The 21,103-nt window shown below is 44.8% G+C and overlaps 1 protein-coding gene across 1 annotated transcript in view; it reads right to left on the reverse strand.

Moving 5' to 3' along the window:
* Positions 1-20,430, reverse strand: part of LOC1280747 (neuroligin-4, X-linked) — a 154,399-nt gene extending 133,969 nt beyond the window's left edge. Inside the window, exon 1 of the mRNA XM_061657115.1 lies at positions 19,224-20,430. The gene's annotated coding sequence lies outside the window, so the exon portion shown is untranslated. The remainder of the gene's footprint in view (positions 1-19,223) is intronic.
* Between the last annotated feature and the right edge of the window lie 673 nt (positions 20,431-21,103).

A 21,103-nucleotide genomic window follows, 5' to 3' on the forward strand; every position in this document is an offset into this window, starting at 1 on the left:
TTCCATAAAGAGCATAGTGTATAAAAATCAAACCCTGCTTGCTCACTGTTGCAGCAAATTCGAGCACCATCCAGCGATTTGCTCTCCAATCAGCAACAGCAAAAAATAAACCATTACCCTTTTTCCAATGCTTTTCAAAATTGTTCTAATTCTTTGCATCGCTTTTCGCACAGCCCGATCGGATGCATCACTTTACAAAGGGATGTAAACGATCGCTTTGCACATTCCAATATCGGGGGCAATATCGACGCATTGATGGGTAAAATATTTCCACACTAAAACCGATTCCGGGGCTCGTTTCACACACATTTCCGTTGCAGTCGCCTCTCTTTTTTTTTGCTTTCATTTTCCTCGCTTCATTCATTTTAGCTTCACATTTCGCGTGGCAGTGGGGTAAAAAGCGCACACATTCACGTCAAGGCACATCAAACCATCAATGTCATACGCTTAATTCCCGACCTCCCAACGGTATTCAATTACGCATCGCTGATGCCGCTGTATGCTTCTGACCTTTTTTATATCTTGTGATTAATGTAAAAACGTGCTCGTAAAAATGAACGCGCGTTACAAGCTTCAAAACGAAACCAAAAAAAGCCGTACCTCGTATCAACTGAGCTTTTTTCAATGCGCAATCAACCGGCATTGTATGCGCGCAGTATCTGGTCCCGGTAGCGTACTTGAACGCTTTGTAAATCATTCCGTTCTGTTACACCAAATTGCCGATTTCAATATTAATATCATCGATCTCCCTAGTCGGAATGAATGCCGAACCGCACACATCCGCTCTGAGCAACGTTCGAAACCGACGTCAATAAATGATGAATCGAATGGTCTGAGCTCGCGACAGGGCCGAGTCTGTGAGTGGTCTAGTGGTCTAGTGGTGAGAGGTTTTCTCGCATCAAACAGAGTCGGTTGAAGCATTTCGATCGATCGAATGATAAATCTTGACCACGTACAGGCTCGTACAGGTTGATTCGTGTAAATGCTGTCAGGACAAGTTTGAAAGGTCCCGACAGACCCATGTGGACCGTAACAGCAAACAGGCCAATCAGGTTAGGGAATCACGCTCAAGAATGGATTTGGTTTGGATATGATCATTGTAATTTCTTGTTTACCCTTCAAGCAGTAAACACAGAATATGTTGATCATCTCTAGCTGCTTGATTTGTAGAGTGGTTCAATCAAACTGCTTAACGAGCTGACGAGTTAGTCAAACTATCGGAGTCAGGTGTTGATCGAAACAAGGGTAGTGATGTTTATTACTCACCCAAAGCCCTAGCTGTAACAGGAGAACTGCCTTACGTGCTTGGAGTGGTGACCAACGATGCAGACCCCCATTGCCCACCCGAAGTGTGGGCGATAGGACCAAAGGGATCGCGTCGCACCACGGAAAGCAGCGTAATAAGCAGAATCAGTAGACCAGATCGCCGCAGAAGATGCGTCGTGACCCAGGGTGCAACCGCACACACGACTCCGCAAGAAGTAATACGCACCACAAGCGTACCGGCCGAGTTGGGTGAGTCGGAGAGGGGGATGGAATATGCTCACTCTTCGTTAACAAAAAAAAAAAAAAAAAAAAGCCCTAGCTGTAAGACAAATCAATAATGATAATCAAAATAAGGCTAAATCGAAGCTCACAAAGAAAATGGGTGGTAACGTTCATCTAAAATCTAAACGATTTCAACAATTTATATTGCTTTAAAAAAAACAGGCTTTATCACGACTATTTAAACTTTCCAACATTCCATTACTATGAATGCATTTTAAACCCTGGTGGCCCTGTAGTATCTAAAGCGGACTCCATGTGGCAGTTTGTAGACTTCGTACAAGCCTGTTCCAGCATCTACAACATCTTGGTACTATTAGACAACTCTCAGAGCATGGACAGTAATCCAACTTCCGAGTGGTCGACGAGTCTGAGTGACTTGAGGTTCCAATGGAAGCTGAAAATGAAACCCGGGGGGCATGTAGCTACTTTGCTGCGTTAGCTTGGCCGGGAAGTTGTTGCAACCATCCTGACAGGGAAATAGTACCTGGGGAACATGAACAAAGATATTAGGAAGTAGAGCTCGCGTCCAATGACTTCACAGCGACAAGCATTTGACGCCAAAACTCAATGCGACGAACTCAAGCAAATTTCGGCAGAATTTTTATATGACACTCTAATACGTGAACCGGTAAAAACATACCCCAGGTATGTCGCAAGAGATTTTTCAGGATTAATATGATGCAACAGCTCTATAATTTGGTCGCGAAAACGCCGACACGCATGTCTTCGTCCGATTTTTTCGGATAACTGACGGCAGGTACCTCGCAAGGTCATAGATTTATTTTTGCAAGTAAGCTTAAAAAATTACCTTTACCAAAGGATGTTCATGGAAAGAAATCCTCTCACTTATGAATGTTATGAAAAGATTCTACCTGAATCAAACCATGTGAGACAATAACGAGCAATCTTACGTTAAATTAATAAAATCAATTTGTTGAAAAACGTTCCAACAGTGCATCTAAATTGATGACGTTTAGCAGCAATTACCTCAACATCCGAAATTAAACTGAGCTTTATTTTATTCAAGCTACAAGAACAATTTCATAAAATATTGAGCTGAAACGAAGGCGTTTGGAATTGTATTCTCCGTTTTCTAAAAAAAACTCCTTTTAGAGCTACAGACAAAAAAGACGCCTTCAGGCTTGATTGCCAAACGGTTCGGGGTTGATTTGCCTCGTGCTTAATTTATAACGCTCTCAAAACACCCCAGAAGCTACCACTACTACCGAACACACACACACACACACACATACAATCAACCACAATCTACGGAACCAGGTGGGCCGAAAAGGACGAGCTCATTCTTCATTGATGTGCGAAAACCACCGCCAGCAAACGAGCACTTCTGTATTCATTTCAACTCTTATTTATATTCATTGTTGCTGTACGCGCGCGGCCTGGCCTCGCCTCGCCGCCGTACGACAAAAGCCTCGCGCGCATTGACCGTAGTTGAGTAGTGGCTTCCGCAAAATAAAACGCTCAAGTTGTTCGACTCAATTTCCGCCCTTTGGGTGGGAGCGCGACCATGCAAAAGAGTGCGCACAAATGGCGTTAACGGTGGTGCGCCATGGTATCGTCGGCCGGTGCACGGGGAACGATAGAAACCCCCCCTCTCCTGCGGCCCTTAAAATTTAGCCACCCTCACTAAATGTGACCAAAAGTGGATGCGCCAGATTGGGCGCATTATTTTTCACTCGCACACGCCCAGACCTTTTAACCCCCTCCCGAAAAAAAGAGGCGAAAGAAACGAGGATCCTGCCTTGCCTTTCGTGCCTGCGTGCCAACGCGCACCCTTAGGAGTCGGTTCGGTTTCACCCTCAAACCACCTGACAAGTGGAATGAAAATTGAAATGGCACACTGAAAGGGCAAGAGTGAAATTTGATTTTTCCCCGCATGCGACCAAGCGCGATATAAGACGACGATATAACGGAAAGGCAGGGGAGGGGAGGGCACAAATAAACTGCACCGGAAACTGTGGGCCGGCTGTGTCAAAAGATATTAAGGATCCCTCTCGCTCTCGCTCTCCCACTCAGCTAACATCCCCGCTGATTACTGATTCCAGCTACCAGCACAGCCTTTATCTTGTGCTCCAATTTTATTTTTATCGACGCTGAGCAAAATTTCGTAGAAACGAACCGTTCGTCCAGCATTTATGCAAAGGCAAACTTCACCCGTGGACTTGTGCAAATATAGAAAGAATGCTAGAAATTGAGCAGTAGTATTGCCTGCAGGACATTTTCATTGAAACTAGCGTTGCTTTGAATATGATTTTAATGGCCTTCCCATTCGGTTCGGTTCAGCACGCAAGGGGCAAGCGGGAACGGGAACATTCAGCGAATGCTTTATAACATTGGCGACGAAATTGAATTCCCCCTCCCCCCTCGAACCATTCTTCCATGCCCATTGTAATGAATGCCAGCTCCAATTAGGGGACACAGATTATAGTCGAAACGCCCTTCTATGTGCGCGCTCTTTCTCCATGACACTGTACTGGGTACCGGCCCCGATGGCTTCCCGATGCTCATTTCGATGTGAATGAGCCAGTTGCCGGAAATCTGTTTGGAAATTTGAGCAAAACATTGTTACGCTCGTAAAAATGAACGACCCCAAAATGGGCGCTGGTTGTCGTCGCCGTCCCGGAAGATGGAAAATTGGAAATTTCTGTCTTGAAACACCAGGCGCCCCCATCGCATCGCTGTGAGGGGGGTCTCCATCTCCTCGCCATAATTGTACCGAATAGAGCTGTCAAAGCGACACATTGTTGGGGTGCAATTTCTGTCGTCAGCAGAAGCCACCGGCGCTCCGGGACCGTCCGAACCAATCAATTGCTGTCGGGCTTTTGTTGATCGTCACTCTCGCCCCACTCGCCGTCGTCAAATGGGGGAGCCGAATTTGAACACACTCTCGACACAAGTACGCTTTCCAGCTAACAAAAGCGTGCAGCAAATCGTCACCGACGCTTCGGCTTCTCCATTTGACAGCTTTATTTAGAGGCTCACTTACGGTCCCAATCACTCCTCACAAGGCGGACTGCAAATGTGCGAACCAGCAATAGCTCGACCGCTCTGCGACTAGTGAAGATGTGACACGACAAATTGCCCGACACGAGCATTAAAAAACACACACACACATACACATACAGCAACAACCCACTCGTCGTTTTGTAATCTCGTTCACTTCTTTTAAATGTTTACCCCAATTTTAAACGCTCTCAATTAAAAACAAGCCCACTCTGTTGCGGACGGTTGGAGTTGTTTGACTCAACACGATTGCCGAAGCTCACCCGGGGCGCACATCGAAGTGAGATTTCGCGCCCCCCTTGTGGCCGTGCTCTACGCTGTGGTTAAACAACACGCCCCATCACAAACAATACTACTCGAAACTTCACTCCATCACACAGGGTGTTTCGGGTGAGGTCACTCGAGAAGCCTCAAGCGCAGCGCGTGTGTACTCTACAGCTCTTTGCGGGTGTGCTTCGAGCATGCTGCCCTATAACCCTCGCTCTCGAAAGCTCTCTGTTGTCCGGGGGGGTGAGTGGCACCACAATGGGAAAACAATAAATAAAACGGCACGGTATGAACAACGTGTTCGAAAAGGGTAAGGCCGGTTAAATATTTTCCGTGTCAAGCAACGGGCGAACTGGCCTGTGTTTTTTCGTCGCTTTCGAGCTCGCGAAATAGCAAACATTCAAGGGGCTAGTAGTGCTGGTACACTGCTTCGTTTGCGCTTGCGATGCTTCGGCACTTAAACGAGAGCTGTTGGAAAATGAATGTTCATGCCTGAAGAAATTTATTTTAAAAACACATACACAAACGCACCATGTTTGCTATCCACGTATGCAGTGATGCTTACGGTATCTCGCATCAGCATTTCTGCCACAGCAGAGCAGACCGTTTGCTGGAATGAGGGCGCCCACTTGCCACACGCTTCGCTACGCTCTATTTTCTTTGCCACGTGAACAAATTCCAATAAAGCCTTAAAATATAAATACTACCACCACTGTACGTTGCTGCAATGTAGCCAAATAAGCTTCGCCATCTCTCTTTTTGCCGTCTTCAAACAACGCGCCACACTGGAGCTCATTAAAACCGTATTAATATTATTCCTTTTTCTTCTTTCTGTGTGTGAGTGTCTGTTTCGAAAAGCTTTCAAGTAATAAGCATTGACCAGCAAGCAAGAGATGGTAACAAAACTGCCGCCACCGGCAAACCAACACACGCATTCTCTCGATCGTGTGGTTTTATTTGCTGTTTGGCTGCTGTTGCGTTTTCATATCAAACCGAGATCCGCGTATTTAATTAGCAGACACAACACAGGGGCAAGCAGTGTTATCGTTGTTTTTTTTATATCTCTCTCCATCTGATCTGCTTTAGCACAAGACACGTGCAAGATCAAAGGCACGTGATGGCCTGGCTGAAGCTGAACCGGGCCTTCTTCTTAAAGCAAATAGACGTTCTGTTAGTTTTGCACACTTTTTTACACACACATTCGATGCCGGTGTGCCGAGGCTGAGGCTGTGTTTGACTACATACGGCAACAAAACAAATCGAACATATTTTTCGACGCACGGTTGCAACGTTTACCCAACAGTTAGCAGCAACTTTTCTCGTTTTTATTCTAAAACAAGACTGGCACTATATTTGTCCCTGGGTAAATATCAAATTCGAGATATTCAGCTAACGTGTTTCATTAAAGTTCCAACGACAAACACGACGCATGTAGATGAAAATAATGTGTTTAAGCAAAGTGGTAAGTGTTGATCCTTCTGCAAAATGGAAAACGCTCCTGGACCTGGACAGGAATGGACAGTTTCCGTCAGATCATTTTTTGATTGAACATGATTGAATATCTAACAGTGTTTTCCCCTTAACTAAACTACGAAAGTTATGAAACAGAATGCAATAATTATAGAAGGACCATACACATATTTAAGAAAACGATGCTCAATAGCAACAATGGAAAGGCAATTTTTACCATCAGAGAGCTTTAAACCCAAAACTGTAAGCCAATTTACTTGCTTTGGCTCCTTTCATGGGCTATTTCAAACTCCATATAATCATACTTGAACTAACTATGCATGAACTTTACCAACACTTACACTAACATTGCTTTTGCATGACAATGGTCTTCTCCAATAGAAGGAGAAGTTTTAAAGGAAGTCAGTTATCAATTTGTCTGGCATGGCATTACTTGTTCGTAAAACATTATAATATTTACTGAATGTAAAGCCTTTTGAATCATTCCCAAAATGTTCCCAATTAAAGGTTGTCCCCGAGATACCACTAATAAACCACTTATCTCTAATTTTCAGGTAAGTTGAATCACGCGGTTTGTAGCCAAAATATAGCTTATTTTAGTGTAATTTTCTAAGCAATGGGTTAATTAAACCAAACCAAAATTAATTACTTAACATGATTCTGATTCTAAAGATTACAATTTTGAATCGTTTTGAATGATTTTTAAAATTCGATAAGATGGGATGGGTCAAATCACTACTATTTGCTCCAAGCACTGTCAAATTAAGAAATCCGTGTATCTCCAAATCCGCGTATAAGAGATACCACGCATCTTGGGGACTAGCGGTACCTTGTTTCAAAAAATTGTAAAATATAATTGTTTATGTGCAAAAACAAACTGAATGACTTTTACAATACGTGTAGTCTGTGGTTATGTATCTTTTTCTCAAAATATCAACCGCTAAATATCAAAATAATTTGCCTTTAATCGTAACACCACCATTTGTTAAATAAACACTATGTATCAATCAATTTACTTTGAGTTGCCTGATCTTAACATACGTAACGAAACGTTCATCACACTGCATGTGCAAAATCAAATGGATTCTAAAGCCTCTAACACTAATTCTAATCTCTCTAAACTTATCATGGCATAGCTTACGATCTTGCATGCTGTTGAAAGCTTTAAGAAGCTTTTCAACTCATTTTATGTAGATTAACTTTAAGTCTATTTTTTCGATTAAAATTTAAACGAATTTTAATCATCTACAAACGTAAAACATCCAGCTTTCCCTCCCTAATATGCACCCTGTTTGTTACAGATCTCAGATTCCCCAGACCCACGTTTGAACGTTAAATTTCCCGCCCTATTTTGTTAAGTGCGTTGTTTGGTATTCTCCTCCTTCTCGTTGGTTCCTAGTGGAAAACGCGAAAAGCTGCTACGAACAGAATGTGTTTGTGTGTGCTTTATTTATCGCTATAACCCGCTGTCTAAGCCAGCAGCGACCGGACACTAAACCACAAAACCCCGAAATAGGCAAAACCCCAAAGCCAACATGCGAGTCGGTGTATGTGTGTGCACAAACACAGCCACACACACACACACACACACTTGCTCGGCATTTGCCCAACGAATGAAAACAACCCAAAAATCTCTACACCGTGTACATAGCTCGCCAAACATGTGTGTTCCAATATTTGTGAAAGATTGCCTCTGTAGATGTTTGCATGTATGTGTGTGTGTGTGTGCGTATTTAACCTAGAAAAAGGAATTCGCACCATTAGGTTCAAATGCTGCGAAGCTGCGTTTTCTTCCCTTTTTTGCCACGTAGTGTGTTCGTTCTCCTTTTCTGCACTCCCCTGTGACGCGATAGCAAATGTCGACTCAGTGTATGGTTTTGAGTCCTTCCTCTCCTATCTCTCTCTTTCTGTCACACACATACGCACACAGTTCCCCTCGTTTCAAACCCACAATGCAATTCGGTCACAGGCATTATAGTTCTGCAAGTGTTTCGCCCGATAAAACAAACCAAACGTTTGTACAAGTCGTCTTCCCAACGTGGTTGTGCCCTGCCCGTGCTGCACCCAAAATCTCCGCCGAGCCGCTGATTCGATGACTCCACTCGTTAACCTTTTGCGAGAACTTTGGCACCACTTCGGCCGGTGTCTGGGTGCCACTCTCGAGCAGGAAGTAGGAACTTGGCTCTGGGCGTGAAGACTTGCCCGCCCGTCCCGGTCCCGGGCACCATCCCGAAGAAATGCAACAACGACTCCGATTTCGCTTGCAATAAAAATGCACTGCGACAGCACAAGCTTTACTTGCCCCTTGCAGTCACTGTATAGTGTCCACTGTGGCACTGTGCTAGAGTATTCCCAGGATCAGCTTTGGCGGTAGATAAAAACGCCAAAGCGTTCGTTCAAAGTTCGCATGACAAAAAAGTTAATTAAATTCCGCAGCATTCGCTCACTCGCTACGAAACACAACTCCGGAACTTTGGTTCGGTGGGCTCGGTTGGCAACCGGGGCCATGTTTGGATCGGTTCCAAAAGTGCTAATCCTGATAATTGAAATTAAAAATTAACCGGAGCGCGCAACAAAAAAGAATACCACGCGTGAACAAGTCCATACACACAAATGCACTGGTCGTTCATTTGGCTGTGTTTTGCAGTTCGGAGTTTTCCGTTTTTTCATGTCCTTCGTGTGTCTGGGAATGTCCTTCACGGTTCAGCAGTTTGTAGCTTTAATCTTATTATTCCTAAGAGTTTTGCTTGCTCTGTAGTAATTATAAAATGTATATTTCTCAAATTAAATACAGACATGCCCTTTTTTTTACTCTGCCTGCTTTTCTCAAGCATCTTAAGCGTTGACCTCACTTTAAGCATCAAAATACCAAACATTCTACAAGCCATCATTCCACCTGACACCGTTCGTTCAACTTTCTCCCTTCCCTCCATCATAATGCCTCAAACCTCAATCAATTCTTCGCGTAGCTCAGGGACCAGCTGAGCCATAAAATTACTCACAAATAGTCTACGAAAGCTGGCTCGACAAAAACCAGCACTCCCATCCCTGCCCCATCCTGTAATGAACCGTCTGTGCTTGCCGGACCAATGCTTAACCCCGCACAATTCACAGTTCACTCACAGAATAGCTCCTCGCTTCAGCATTTCGTTCACCCACCAGAGGTGAGACTTCCCATTGACGGTAAGGTGAGATTTGCTCAAGATTGTCGCGTGACTTTCCACTTTTCCGTGTGGCTGAGCTGGAGCGTAATTACAGGCACTAATTAAGCTCCGTGATAGATGTCGATTCGAGCCGTCGCATGGTAGGATGGTGACGGTGGGTGCCTAGCCTAGCCTAGCTCCGCCTATAGCAGCTGTTGCAAGCACGGTAGGTGAACGCGTCCCGCGTACAATGGTTACAAGATTAAAGGTGTAATTATGAATCATCTCCAGCCTTCTCCGCCTTATCGCCTCGGCCTCCCACTCTTGATGGAGTTTGATGGGAAAGGCCGGTGGTGGTTATCGTGACGCTGTTGTCTCATCCTTAAGATGGCCGGATATCTCGGCGAGTGTTCAACGAAGACGATCCGACCTCCCCCGGCTCAAAACCGTCTGGGAGTTAACGATCTGGAAAAATGCGACACTGCGATAGTGACAGTACACAGGTGTGTATGTGTGTGTGTGTGTCACAGGATTGTGTCAGCCTCTCGGTAAACAAAGCTCGGCGTGGGGACTGTTTATCACACACACACACACACACACACACACACACACACACACACACACACACACACACCTGTAAAGGAGAGCTGTCCAGCAGAAATAGCAACAGAAGCACCTGGTGGTTCACAGCCATCTACAAGTTAATAAGACTACTTCGCTACCATGCCACTGTCATTAGCGTCATTATCATCTTTAGTAGATTGGAAGAGGTGCAAATTTAGATAGGTATTCACAGCTTTTCGGATAGAAAGAGATATCCAAGAATTGTTGGAAGTCATCGGATTGAGTAAGACAAAATTATTGCATTAAAAAAATTATATATTAAGCGATACTTTATCATTTTTAGGCATATCCTTAATCAACAGACAACAAATAATTTGAAAAATTAAGGCAAATATGGCAATATGCATCAATATCAACAACGTGTAGACCCAATAGCCCCTTCTGTCCTCCCAAGATAAAACAGAAACTCGATTGATAGCAAATGGAGCTAAATATCCAGGCGTACTTCTTTATGGGTAGAAACGAAATGGCCTAGATGCTGACCTTTTTACTAGGAAAAATGAAAAACTTTGTGACACCCGTCCGTCTTTATTAATAGCATCATTTTACAGGTGTCTGGGCAAGTTCTAGGAATTGTTGACGTTTGGCGAAGCCTACCGAATAATGCCACAACATTCATAATTACAAAGAAATTAGCAAAATTTGCATTAATTACTTTTAGGGTAGGAAAGGTAACACCACAATTCATTTATTAAAATCCAGCTCCGTCTACTTGCCGTTTGCGCGACTCGTTACACGGGCGTTGAAATGTGTTTTTGGGATTTATCACAGGGAATCTTGTAGCAATTGTTGACTTCAATCTTTTAAATATATTTCTATGATCAAACTAGCTGTTGAGCTATGCAACAGTTACAAACAGCGATAAAGATACCTATAATGATATTATATGAATTGCACATAAAGAACCCCTGATTGTTTTTGTGCAAACATAAGCTATCAGTGGCTTATTTTTATCCACACCTTGATAATGAGTACAGCGTAATAGGCAAATCAAGATGAAATTCGAATAGTTGCGTTCTTGGAGGCGACATGACCATCAATCAATTCTCAAGCTATGCTTATAAAACGATCCATGCGTATTTAACTAAACGCAAGCGTCCTCTGCCAGTGCACAAACATCCTCCATAAATCCATTCAATCATAACAGTACATCCTTTTACATCATCTAGCTACATGACCACTTGATCTGGGATTACCATCCATCCAACTAATCAATCTGCAATCACAACAGTACAGTATCCGGTGAGCTTACACCCTAATCCTGAACCTTTGCAACAATAGTACATGAAGATGTGTTTTCCTTTTTTTTTAAACATTTCCAACCACTGCAGTACACCATGCGACAAAGATAGAGCATGATGGTGACATGATCATAGCCTTAAAGGCTGTAAAACGGTTACGCCAGCCAAAAAGGTTTAAATTGAATTGAAGCTCGCTTTAACATGCTAAAGCTATCTACATTTATCTGCTGCAGTGTCAGGGCGTGTTTATGTGTCTATGGCATGTTCTTTAATATTTGATCATCTTTTAAAGGACCTCCAGCACACAAATGTTTGCCTTCTGCTCGAATGCTTCCACTGAAGGGCCTTAACGTTTGCCTACTTTAAGAAAGGTTCGTCTTCATTGTCTTCATTATTCAGGATACGAAACACACATACAAACGCGCGTACATATACAAATAATAGCTTCAGGTACGTACCTTCATTTGTCACGATTTTGTTCCTCCCTCGAATATCCCCAGAACCTCTCCCAAGCTACCAGCAATAAACAGCAACAGCACCACTCCCCGCAGTACACCGGGGCTGCCGACCAACGCTTTACGGCATGATGAGTGTGGTACGTACATCAAAATGTAAGCTGCAGCTGTCTGTCGTGGCAGACTTTGTGTACCGAAGCCGTGAGTGCGCTCGCTACAGCAATAGGGCGGACCGAATTGTCCGTTTTAAAACCAAACAGCAGCACTGGTTGACAAGGCTTTAACACAACGCAAAACTTTGGCGCTTGATGAAGTTCAAAGCCATGCCAGCGTTATCGCATCCACTCCGAATTTTGCTCCCCACTCACAAGAGCTCTCCTTCAGCCATTCCGGCTCAAGTGCCAGTGGCGTGTACCAAAAAACAAACCCATCGGTCCTTCTTGAGCCGTCATCTTGATTTCTCGTGCAGACGCACAAACCCTCCGCAAAGTCCCTCCGCGTGCCCGACCGCGGTGACTCGTAAATCTTTGTACGTGTCAGTGCCGAAAGTAACCACCCCGCGCTCGTCCCTTCACCATCCTAACACGAACAAAACCATCCATTTCAGCAATCTAGGAGAGTTTTTTTTTTCGAGGCCCTCACCGGAGCCGCCCAGTGTAAACGTTTTCACTAACGTAAACTAACGGCCGCACAAGCTATGTGGTTGCATCGGCCGACAAACTGTGGGACAACCGGCTGAGGCCAGCCGACCACCGAACGAACAACGCTATGAATCATTTTAATTTGAAGATATCTTTTGTGTCCTGGCAAACTACCAAACCCATTCCCGGCCATTAGCTACAAGCGCCTGGAGCCGGCCGTTGTTCAAAAGCGCTCGTGCTCTTCTGTGCTCGCTCCTGCACAGGTAGGGGGATGATGTCTTCGGCAGGTAAGAGTCAAATTTGTGGCGATACGATAGCCAACACGGGCAACACGGTTGTGGCATGTATTTTTGGGCACTCGTGCTCGTGCACACCGTCCGATGAATAGCTGAGTGCTGATGAAGAATGACTGCAGTTTATGCTTCACTCTTCACATCCACTTGAGCCCACCCGTTCATCTTCTCGCTCCCTCTGGCTCTCCCCCTAGTCAATGTCAAACGAAAATTTTGATTTACCATTGTGTCGAGAGAGAGCGCGCCATGCTTAAAAGTAAGACACACCCGCATTGTCTGGATTGTTGGGAAAGTTTTACTTTTATCGGTGCCAGGCACGAGTGAACCTTTCCATTTTCCACCGTCCAACACGAAAAACAACGCACGCACATACGAAGACACATTGGTGAAAAGTTTCATCTCGACGAACGCGGGAGCCCTTCGCCTTTCGAATGATGCACCCATGTCGTGTTTGGGTTTCATATTCTGACGAAACACATCTGGCACCGATGTGTGGTTGGGACAAACTTATGACGAATTACTACCACCCCAACCTCCGCACAGGCTGTAACGTTGGCCAAAGGGATATTTTAATTAAGGGAGGTTCTTCGAACACGCAAACGAGCCCATTAGCACAAAAATGTTCCTACTGAGAATGTGGAGCTTTTTGTTTTTACTATTGAAGTGCTTTGAAGGAATGGTAGAAATAAGGGAGATTCCATCACACTTGCTCTATTATCACACTAAAACACTGGCTTATTCCTACAGTGACTCAATGACATGTTGGTACAGCTGCATTGGATTGGTAGTTTAATGTAACTTGTGTTGATGGTGGAGCTTAGTTTTGTTTATTAAATTACTTTGCTATCTAAAGATTAAGCCATTTCAAAATATGTTTCTAAGCATCTATTGGGCAATTTTGAAACCAAAAATTGTACAACTAACCAAGCCAAAGGTCAATAATATGGTTCAAATGTAGAATTATGAATAATATTTCATTTGATTTATCTTAAATACATATCAAACAATTGTTCAAATATCATAATGTGTTCAACGTGCACAGCTTTGATCAAACTTCCTCTGTTTTCTTTTGGCTTTACACTCTATTCCTACGAATACATCGATTTGAGTCGATTTGCTAAATTCGTCGAATTACGAAGAATTCGAAGAATTGCCCGAAGAATTGCCCGAAGCTAAATTCGGGCGCTAGCGCTTGTCTTTGGCGACTTGGGAGAAAAAGTGGCATCAGATCATGTCCCTTCATTACCATCGGGACAATTGGATCATTCGGCAATCCTCGATCAACGTTACACGCTCACTCTCTATCCTAAACAGCATCTACGGCGCTCTCTGTCGACTTCCATAGAAAGCCTGTCGTACGATCGAATCCACCATTAATATTTAATAACAGTTGCATTAAACAGACAATCCAGTCCCTGCTACGAGGGAACGGTCCCATGACGGGCATGTTGTTGAGTCGTTCGAGCTGAATACTGTACCAGAGGACCGACCTTAAGAATAACTTAGACCAACTTGTTTAAATTTCATAGAAGTGTCCATGGCTAAATTAGCATTTATTCTAAGTGTGTAAATTTATAAAGCCTAAGATGTTTAGAAAGTCTTGGATTCTCATTGCTCATAAACATTGATTTAGCAAGAGTTTACAGGGTTTCCCACGATTTATTGGTTGGATCCCACGATTTATTGGTGCGTTCCCACGATTTTTTGGTCATTTCCCATAATTTTTTGGTAGCAACCCACGATTTATTGGTCGGTTCCCAAATATTATTGGTCGGTTCCCAAATATTATTGGTCGTTTCCCAAATATTATTGGTCGGTATTATATTATATTATATTTGGGAACCGACCAATAATATTTGGGAAACGACCAATAATATTTGGGAACCGACCAATAATATTTGGGAACCGACCAATAAATCGTGGGTTGCTACCAAAAAATTATGGGAAATGACCAAAAAATCGTGGGAACGCACCAATAAATCGTGGGAACCAACCAATAAATCGTGGGAAACCCTGTATGAATCGATACATACAGGAGCTATTTCAACAATTATTTATTTCGAAACAATTGCATTGCAATACGTTCAGGTCAACACACGAGGGATAAATTTAATAGTTAGGTATTCAAGCAGCTTTTTTACCGAGCTGAACATCATAAACGACAATTGCAAATCCGCAAAATATACGTGAATATTGCCAATGGTCATTCAAATATTCTCCATTCGTTATTAGGAATGTAAATACGATTTGCACATACTATCCTGATTTCAAAGCCAAAGTAACGAAATTAAAAATGAACTTTTCTCAACCATCAAAACCAAAACCAGTTCATCAAGTCGATCTCAAGACAACTTCATTGTAAGAGCGCAGAATACGCTCGATTGCCATCCGATACAGCTGTACCATCAACACTGTAATCCACTGTGTATGGATTTTAATCAAATCACAGTGTTAACTGTTAATGCTGTAGCGTGCATCTTTCCCATTGAAATGAATGCCCAAAACCACAACCGCTCCCGCCTAGTTGAATGATAAATTGTTTTCACAATTTCACGCGAAAGCGCAGTATGAACACACACACACAAACACATGGAATTCCTCGATGATTAATTACCATCCGCATTCCGGATCTGTCTCACCCGTGCGTCCCCGAGTGTTAACTTTTGTATCAGATCATTTTCACTACAGCCTCCCGCCCCTTGTTCTCATGCCCCAGTGTATCATTGCACGGTCGCATTACACATCACAATCGTGACATTGAAGCACATCGTTGAAGCATTGAAGCTCATACATTTCTATTAGCTGCAGTCGAGTAACATCTAAATACACTTCAAGATGGACCGCCAACAACCATCACCCATATTACAGCTTTGCTAAATCCCACTCCCCAGGTTGGCAGGCCAAGATAATGTACACTTCCCGGTATTTATGAACTGGCTATAAATTTGCAATTTCCACAGCAATTTTGGAAAGCGTTCCCGCAGAAAAAGCCTCCCTTTCAGCCTCCCAGTGGAATGTTTCAGTTTTATTGTTATTTAGCGGCGTTTTCAAAGTGACGATTCGCGTAGGTAATAATACTAACTACACCCACAAGCGCTTTGCAAGAAGCGACCCTCAGAACTTGCCCGTGGCCAAGAGCGTGGGCTGTCCGCGGAGAGGTAAGACAGCCGGGCTAATTAGATTAATGGAAAATGCTATCGAAACCAGGGGACCAGAGAAACCGTTTCGGCTGAGTGCCAGCTCTTCCGTTAGTCATCTTCTAATGCCATCCGAAAGACCGTAAGACAGCGCACGCCATCTTATGCGTGCGACGGGGATAAGTAAGATTCCCAAGAATCTCCCGCACTCAGTGGGGAGGATGTGAGCCGGTTTTGGACGGACGGACACTCACACACACACATAATCATCCGACGCTAATGCCTTTCCGGTGTTCGTCGGCAAACAAACAGGACTTTAATTAACTATTTTTCTGTCAGTGTCATCAGTAGAGTTCCTTAGCACCGGTGTCCGTCAGCACCGGATACTCCAGATCCGGCTAAGCTGAGCTGATGTCCTTTTGCATCCGGTCAGGAGACCTTGTGCATGATGTTGGGATGTGTTCTAAGAAAAAAAAATCCGGCATTTAGCGATTGATTAGTAGATGGACGCTTCCTGACATCCGGCAGACACGCGCGTTGAAATTGATATTCATATCCGGAGGTAGGGTTTGAAGTACACGCAAACGACGTCGTCGGAAGGGACAATCCCTCACCAACAACGGCATGAGGTAATTCATGTTGAATTCGTAATTCCTTTCCAATCCGGTACATGCGAAATCGAAAAGAGGGATTTTTGTTTTTGGTTCTTGTAGTTTCAGCTGTTGTCCTTCCATGCACTCTTAGCATGTCCCCCAGCATCCCTGGTTGCAACGGGAAACGGACCATGTCCGGGGAGGGCGCGCGCGCGTTCACGTCGGAATAATTTATGGTGTCGCAGTGGAATTTTCATTTTACCCATTTCCACAGTGTGTTTATGTGTGTGTGTCTGCTGTCATGACGAGAGTGTTGTGCCCTGTTCCGCAAACACCACCAACACTCCAATCGAGTTGTCCAGAACGCAACGTGTGTGTGTGTGGTAAACACCACAAGAAAACATTCACAGAAGAGATGTTCGGGAAAGTTTTTGAAATTGAATTAAACTGACCCGAACTGACGGGTGTACGGGGTGGATGTCACCGGCGTTCCTACGCAATCCAACACGCACAAAACAGGCACACACACACACACACAAGCACTGTCACACAATGAGGTCACAAAGCATTACTTATGCATGTGCTGTGGGCAAACGTTTTCCCTCGTACCTCATCGCTGTGGGCACGCTTCCGCATCAAGCCGAACGAGAGCGTTGCACACGCGTTTGATAACTTATCCACCGTGTATAGTTTTGCCTATAGAGGGAGGGTCGGGGGAGAGCGATGAGGACCCGCTTCTTAGAACTTATTTCCCTGCTAAGAGCTTTTCCACCACCAAGCACACATACACAGAACAAAAGCGCCAGTACACGCATCGCTTTACCGCCCGTCCGTTAAACCGGGCCCAACCACTTGTAACCCAGCCCGTGTGAGCAACAACATGAAATGGCAATTTTCACCAATTTTCACCCCGACTTTTACAAGTGTGGTGTTGTGTCTCACTCACCTGTGGACTTTGTTCCCTCTCCCCGAAATCACCTGAGCGAAAGACACGCACCACACACACACACAGCAAGCGGGAGATATAAAAGCCTCCGAAAGCGATAGGCTGAATTAAATTTAAATAAATTACTTGCTGTCCTGTAGAGCGGGACGCTTTTGTGGCCTTGTTTTCTCGCAGGAGCGTTAGAGAGCGCCTTTCCCCCTGTGGTCGCTATTTTGTTTGCGGTTTAGCACTACAAAGCAACCGCACAGCACAAGGTTTGCTGTTACGGCGGGGCATCAAACAGCCATCAAACGGGAAACCTTATTCCCGCTTCCCAATCCGACTTTTGAGCTGTCGATCTTTTGCGTGAGTATTTCCCGCATTTGGCCCCGCTCCTGCGGAAGGTAATTTGTTTACGAACTCCTACTCCAGCTCTATTGGAAACGTGGGCACAAACGTTGAACTTCACTACGGTGGCAGGCAGGCTGGTGAAATTAATGATGGATTGTACACCACGTGGCGCGTGTTTGATTTCATCAAAAGCGCACGCTGCCTCCCACCGCTCACCGCTAATTATTATAAACGGATATTGTACACCACCACCACCGACATGGAGGCGTGCCGATCGTATCGAGACTCTACGAGTGGATGTATAAGTCACGCCAAACGGGATGGGTGACTTCATTATAAGGCTTTTTTCTTTCTTTTGCTGTTGGTTTTTGGTTCTTTCGCTTCTTTCTATCTCTTTGCAAGAGTAAGAAGAGCCATAAGACGACTCCTACCACACAGCGGAAGATACTTGACACGCGTGTAGCATATAAAATTAATCATCAGAAGTACGGGGGCGAACGAAAGAACCATCTGGGTCCTCCAAAAACCCCTCCCATTGGTCTGAGGATTCAATAACCTGACGACCTGACAGCACTGCGCCCGTGCACTGCAAACGGTAATCAAGCTCGAGAGTGTACGTCCTACCCAATTCCATGCGTACGCGTAAAACTGATCCAAATTCTCAGAAAATTATTCAAAATCGAACAGCTTTTTATAGAAAGCTCATGCGAAGGTTTCGCGGTTCGAAAAAAAAATCGTTCGATCAGGCACTACACATGACTGAGCACGGTTGCGCGATACCATCCCACCTCCCCACGGGGCATGAATGATACTTTACAACCATTTCATTCAACATGGTTCCGTTCCGCTGTTAAGTAATAGGGAGAAAAATAGTAGGGAAAAACTCCCATTTACATCAAACCATTTCCCGTTCTCCACGGGGCGAAGCGAAGCTTTCCGCACGGGCAACTAGATGAGTGGTGTAAATATTACATCGGCGGATAATGCTCCCGGTTTTTTGGTGAGTTTGATGAATACAGCAACCAAACCAAAAAAAAGGGAGCATCAATCCCTCCGTCACGTTTCGATTGAATTATGAAAGCGGCAGCGGTAGCGGGCCCACTTCGGGGAAGTCGCACATCCCCGAAACCGCTCTTAAGGGGACGCTCTTGAAGCGTTTCTGGGGGCCAGCAAACCTTGAATCGGAACCCTCGTTGCTCGGACGCAATCAAACTGCCAAGCGGTAGTCCATTTACGACACACACACACGCACCCAGCACGCGTCCAGGAAGCGGCAATCCCAACCCAGTTGGGCAGGTTTAACCCTTTTTGGCCTTATTTACCGGTGCTCACTTTCAGCTCGATTAGCTTTTAGCGTTTTCAGTGCAGTAGGGATTTTAAAAAAACCTTTTTCCCCTCACTAGTGAGCCCCTTTTTTGCCATTATTGTTATTTTGGTAAGTTGAAATGGTCACAAAACGCGCCGACATGCAGATACGATTAGAGCGATGGTCAGCAAACGGTCAAACAACCTACCCGGCGAAGATGGTTGGCGAAGAAATTGGGTTGAAGAAATTCCTGAAAACTTCCCCTTTTGCTGTAACCTCCAAAAAGCAGCCCTTTATTTCGATGCTTGATAACGAAAGGGAGCTTTCTTTAACACTTGGTGGGATCTCTTTTTTTCCTTTCCGCCTTCCACAAAAGGATGTCACAGCAAACGGCAAATACACTTTTATTTCCCCACTGGATGAAATTTACACTTCATTGCTGGGGCTCTTAAAGCTTCTGGGGGGAAAGCTCACATACCCACACTTTACGCCACACGGCTATCGCACAAAGATCTTCGCACAACATCACCACCATCAGGCAACAGCATCATCAGCATCATCATCATCATCATCATCATCACCATTAGCATGAATATTTGATCATTTTCGCTGAAACACAAATGCACCACGCACACACACGGTTACGGTAAGCGGGCCTCCATTTTTTGCTGCGCCCTTCCTACACAGCCGCATACCACCAGCGGCATTTAATCACCCCCCTGAAACACACACACACACTCATTCACATTCACATCTACCCAACCAAGGATAAGTTTAAGCCAAATCCACCGTTGCCTTCATTCGCCGTATTCACTGCAGCAGTACACACACGCACACGCAAGCAGCAGTTCCGCTGTCCGGGCTTCGGGCTATTTGCATGGCCGGTTGCAGCGGAATTTTATCATTTTTTTTTTTGTTATCTCCACTGCGGGCACAACATAAAAGATTCCCGCACACAAACGCACCCGAGCTGACGCAACCAACCAACGTACCGCTTTTGCTCAACCACACATTCGCGATCCACGCAAGCAACAATGTTTCTCCGCTGCTAAGGGAGGGACGCTTTACGCACTGCACACACCGGACGTCCGGACGTTGCCAGTGGGGCTTTTGCGTCAGTTTTGGACAGCCGGAAGCAATGCAAAACCAGATGGAAATACCTGGATGCTATTGTTTTTTGTTTGCAGGCAGCGCGGCGGAAAGTGAAACAATTCCACTTTTCCGGCTTCTGGATCGGTTATCCAAGCGCTAACCCCGGGGAGGGTTGATAACGCAAGTAGTACGCGACAGAACACAGCACAGCACAAACGCCACAATCACTCCGCGCGAAACGAACGAACCGCTAGCTCGAAAATGCCGCCGTCAATGCCGCCGCCGTCGGCAGAAGCTAAAGTGGAAATCGTACGCTGGCTGGTGGACCGACTAGCAGCGGGGCTCAGCTTTCCAAAACGGTTAGGACACTCACCACGGGATGGGTTTTTCCGTGGGAGAGGTTGAGGCACTCATCGCCTTCGTTCGCTCGCTCTCTGGTAAGGGTGAGTTTTCCGGTCTCTCTCTCTCTCTCTCTTGCGGGAACTCATTGCACGCGTGTGCCTTATCTGTGCCAAGAGAAAAGTACGTCCACGTGAGGTAGTAATGCAGGGGTTTTCCAACATGTTTTTCGCGGTGAGCGATGCGATATTATGTTTATTTTACGAAAGATACGCAAACACATGTAAACCTCTAACATTTCCATAACTTCTTGTTATGAACATTCCCCTTATTCATTCCTTGTAATAACCCAGGACACTCAAACCTAGGGTGCAAGCTCCCATACGTAGTAATTTCCATGTGTTAAATGCTTATTTCTAAACTCGCCGGCAAGGAGATTTAGTGTTGATTCATCATACAGCTCAACAAGCTCGTCTTTTATCGAAATAATGATCGTTCTTTTCCTCCACCCTAACCAACACAAACTTAAGTCCGATGCGCGAGCCATCCAAACACAGCAAGACCGTTTTGATCCTTCACGCGGATGGTCCAGGACTCTTGTATATAGAGGATAATTACGAGAATGAATGAGCAGTATATATCACGTCTTATGCTTCT

Source organism: Anopheles gambiae, chromosome 3, assembly GCF_943734735.2.
Source record: "Anopheles gambiae chromosome 3, idAnoGambNW_F1_1, whole genome shotgun sequence".
NCBI lineage: Eukaryota > Metazoa > Arthropoda > Insecta > Diptera > Culicidae > Anopheles > Anopheles gambiae.